The sequence below is a fragment of the Lytechinus pictus genome, unplaced genomic scaffold (genome assembly GCF_037042905.1).
Source record: "Lytechinus pictus isolate F3 Inbred unplaced genomic scaffold, Lp3.0 scaffold_112, whole genome shotgun sequence".
Classification (NCBI taxonomy): domain Eukaryota; kingdom Metazoa; phylum Echinodermata; class Echinoidea; order Temnopleuroida; family Toxopneustidae; genus Lytechinus; species Lytechinus pictus.
Genome location: NW_026974232.1, coordinates 27,846 through 32,500, shown reverse-complemented (window position 1 = coordinate 32,500; position 4,655 = coordinate 27,846).

Here is a 4,655-nt window from a genome sequence, read left to right as displayed (position 1 = left end):
CTCCCCTCGACGACCCCGTCTCCGCTGGAAAAAATCCGGTCGGCGGACCCCCCGGCTCCTTCCCCGCCGTGTCCAGCCGCCCGGTCGAGGAGGGTGCCGCTGCCGGCCCGACCCGCCCGTGGAAAATCGAAGCACGGGCCCTGGCCGCCCCGGCACCCGGCCCACCCCGGGCAAACCCCGGACGCCGCGTCCGATGGTGCCCGTCCCGGGGACGCTGCATCCCCGGGTGACCCCGTCTCCGCTGGAAAAAATCCGCCCAGCGGGCCCCCTGCTCCTTCCCCGCCGAGCCCAGCCGCCCGGTCGAGGAGGGTGCCGCTGCCGGCCCTACCCGCCCGTGGAAAATCGAAGGACGGGCCCTGGCCGCCCCGGCACCCGGCCCACTCCGGGCAAACCCCGGACGCCGCGTCCGATGGTGCCCACCCCGGGGACCCTGCGTCCCCGCTTGACCCCCTGGCAGCAGGACGAAAGACCCCTCCCGATAAACACCGCTTACAACACGCAAGTCAATGCGAAATTCACACCGAGGGCGACACCGGACGACCCGACGGCGCAGCGGCGGAGGGCTCGGGCCGCCCTGGGCAAACCGAGGACGGCAAATCCGATGGTGCCCACCGCGGGGAGCCTGCGCCCTCGGACGACCCCGTTCTCGCGGGAAACAGTCCGGCGAGCGGACCCCCGGCCCCTTCCCCCGCTGTCGGCCGATCCGACGGTCAGAATCTCCTGCCGACTCCTGGCTGGGCGGGCGGGAGTGTCGGCTCGGCATGCGGGGCGCTGTCGGCCCGCTGCGTCGAGATCTGCCGGTCGGAATCGTCTGCCGACGCCCGGGTGGCTGAGCGGGAGGGTCGGCTCGGCATGCGGTGCGCTGTCGGCCCGCTGCGTCGAGATCTGCCCGTCGGAATCTCCTGCCATCTCCTGCGTGGGTGAGCCGGAGGGTCGGCCCGGCATGCGGGGCGCTCTCGGCCCGCTGCGTCGAGATCTGCCGGTCGGAATCTCCGGTGAGCAGCCAGAAGTGTCCACATACATTACAAAAAGGTACTGTGCTGCCTCCAAAGAGGTTTAAAATGCATGTGTGTTGTTTGCATTTCATCGCAGTTTGAACATTTCCTTCCCATGATAATAGCATGAAGTATTAGCATGTCCAATCCCAAAAGAATTGAATTAGAGGTGTGTAATCAAAGTTTCATTGAAGGCAGTTCAGTATTTCAAAAATATCTTTTCAAAATCAAGCATGAAGTAATGACATACTTTCCGAAAAACGACTGTATTGTGTCCAAAAAGATTTTAATCACACGTTGCAATCAATGGTACCTTTTTTAACCAAAAAAAATAATAGTTACTGTATTACCACCAAAGAAAAAATGTTCTAAGATGTGTCCACCCATCACGTACAATTACAAATTTCATTCAAATAATCTCCATGTAGTATAATTCACATATCAGCTCCAAAAATCACTGCATTCCCCCTGTATTGTCTTATCAGCATTTCAGTATAGTGTAACAATTTCATTGGAACAAGAAGGGCATGACGTATTACCACATAAAATCCTGGCTGGCCTGGCCATCCTGTCGAAATAAAAATGAAATTATAAATTTAACCAAAAAAAAGCCCCCGGCAGACAGAGTCCAATTCCATGGACCTGCCTCCGGGGGCCTGTCGGCATGCTGTTCGGAAGTCTCCCGCTCTCAGGCCTCGGACAACTCTTGATTGCAAGAGCGAGCGACGCCCTGGCCTCGACGCACGGAGGACTGGCGGCCTGGACATCCTGTCGAAATAAGAATAAAGATAAAGTTTTTATTTCAGAAGAAAAAGCCCCCGGCAGACACAGCGGGTGCCTTACCTCGACATACGGGGGGCTAGTGGACTGTAGGTGAGCTGTGTCCCACTCAAGAGCCGCTGCCGACGTCGGAGTGGAATAGCGGGTGCCTTGCCTCGACATACGGGGCCCTGGCCGACTGGAGGAGGGCTGTGTCCCGCTCAAGAGCCGCTGCCGACGTCGGAGTTGAAGAGCGGGTGACTGGCTTCGACGTACGGGGCCCTGGGGGTCTGGTGCTTGGCTGGCTGTCGCTCACGAGCCCCTGCCGAACCTCGGAGACCAAGAGCGGGTGCCTAACCTCGACGTACGGGGGGCTAGTGGACTGGTGTTGGGCTGTGTCCCGCTCAGGAACCGCTGCCAACGTCGGAGAAGTAGTGCGAGTGACTGGCCTCGACGTACGGGGGGCTAGTGGACTGGAGGTGGGCTGGCTGTCGCTCAAGCGCCACCGCCCACGTCGGAGAGGAAGAGCGGTTGCCTTACCTCGACGTACGGGGGGCTAGTGGACTGGAGGTGAGCTGTGTCCCGCTCAAGAGCCGCTGCCGACGTCGGAGTGGAAAGAGCGGGTGCCTTGCCTCCGACGTACGGGGGTCTAGTGGACTGGAGGTGGGCTGGCTGTCGCTCAAGAGCCCCTGCCCACCTCGGAGTGGAAGGGCGGGTGCCCTGCCTCGAAGTACGGGGCCCTGTCGGACTGGTGTTGGGCTGGCTGTCGCTCAGGAGCCCCTGCCGACGTCGGAGAAGTAGTGCGAGTGTCTGGCTTCGACGTACGGGGGGCTAGTGGACTGGAGGTGGGCTGGCTGTCGCTCAGGAGCCCCTGCCCGCCTCGGAGTTGAAGTGCGGGTGCCTAACTTCGACGTACGGGGCCCTGGCCGACTGGAGGTGGGCTGGCTGTCGCTCAGGAGCCCCTGCCCACCTCGGAGTTGACGAGCGAGTGCCTGGTCTCGACCTACGGGGGCCTGGCCGACCGCTGTTGGGCTGGCCGTCGCTCAACAGCCCCTGCCGGCATCTGCAGTGAAGAGGGAGTGCCGGGCCTCGACCTACGGGGGCCTGTCGGACTGGAAGTGGGCTGTGTGCCGCTCAACAGCCCCTGCCCACCTCGGAGTTGACGAGCGAGTGCCTGGTCTCGACCTACGGGGGCCTGGCCCTCTGGTGTTTGGCTGGCCTTCGCTCGAGAGCCCCTGCCAACCTCAGGGTTCGAGTTCGGGTGCCTGCCTTCGACGTACGGGGGCCTATCGGACTGGAGGTGAGCTGTGTCCCACTCAAGAGCCGCTGCCGACGTCGGAGTGGAAGGGCAAGTGCCTGGCTTCGACGTACGGGGGGCTAGTGGACTGGTGTTGGGCTGGCTGTCGCCCAGGAGCCCCTGCCCACCTCGGAGAGGAAGAGCGGGTGCCCAACCTCGACGTACGGGGGGCTAGTGGACTGGTGTTGGGCTGGCTGTCGCCCAGGAGCCCCTGCCCACCTCGGAGAGGAAGAGCGGGTGCCCAACCTCGACGTACGGGTCCCTAGTGGACTGGAGGTGAGCTGGCTGTCGCTCAGGAGCCCCTGCCGACGTCGGAGAAGTAGTGCGAGTGCCTGGCTTCGACGTACGGGGGGCTAGTGGACTGGAGGTGAGCTGGCTGTCGCCCAGGAGCCCCTGCCGACGTCGGAGAAGTAGTGCGAGTGCCTGGCTTCGACGTACGGGGGGCTAGTGGACTGGAGGTGAGCTGGCTGTCGCCCAGGAGCCGCTGCCAACGTCGGAGTTGAAGAGCGGGTGCGTAACCTCGAAGTACGGGGGGCTGCCGGACTCCTGTTGGTCTGGCTGTCGCTCAGGAGCCCCTGCCCACCTCGGAGAGGAAGAGCGGGTGCCTTACCTCGACGTACGGGGGGCTAGTGGACTGGAGGTTAGCTGTGTCCCGCCGAAGAGCCGCTGCCGACGTCGGAGAGGAGGAGCGGGTGCCTGGCTTCGACGTACGGGGTGCTAGCGGACTGGAGGTGAGCTGGCTGTCGCTCAGGAGCCCCTGCCGACGTCGGAGAAGTAGTGCGAGTGCCTGGCTTCGACGTACGGGGGGCTAGTGGACTGGAGGTGAGCTGGCTGTCGCTCAGGAGCCCCTGCCGACGTCGGAGAAGTAGTGCGAGTGACTGGCTTCGACGTACGGGGGGCTAGTGGACTGGAGGTGAGCTGGCTGTCGCCTAGGAGCCCCTGCCCACCTCGGAGAGGAAGAGCGAATGACTGGCTTCGACGTACGGGGGCCTGTCGGATTGGTGTTGGGCTGGGTGTCGCTCACGAGCCCCTGAAAACGTCGGAGAAGTAGTGCGAGTGCCTGGCTTCGACGTACGGGGGGCTAGTCAACTGGAGGTGAGCTGGCTGTCGCTCAGGAGCCCCTGCCGACGTCGGAGAAGTAGTGCGAGTGACTGGCTTCGACGTACGGGGGGCTAGTGGACTGGAGGTGACCTGGCTGTCGCCCAGGAGCCCCTGCCCACCTCGGAGAGGAAGAGCGAGTGACTGGCTTCGACGTACGGGGGCCTGTCGGACTGGTGTTGGGCTGGGTGTCGCTCACGAGCCCCTGAAAACGTCGGAGAGGAAGAGCGAGTGACTGGCTTCGACGTACGGGGGCCTGTCGGACTGGTGTTGGGCTGGGTGTCGCTCACGAGCCCCTGAAAACGTCGGAGTGGAAGGGCTAGTGCCTAACCTCGACGTACGGGGCCCTGGCCCACTGGAGGTGGGCTGGCTGTCGCTCAAGAGCCGCTGCCGACGTCGGAGAAGTAGTTCGAGTGACTGGCTTCGACGTACGGGGGCCTGTCGGACTGGTGTTGGGCTGGGTGTCGCTCACGAGCCCCTGAAAACGTCGGAGTGGAAGGGCGAGT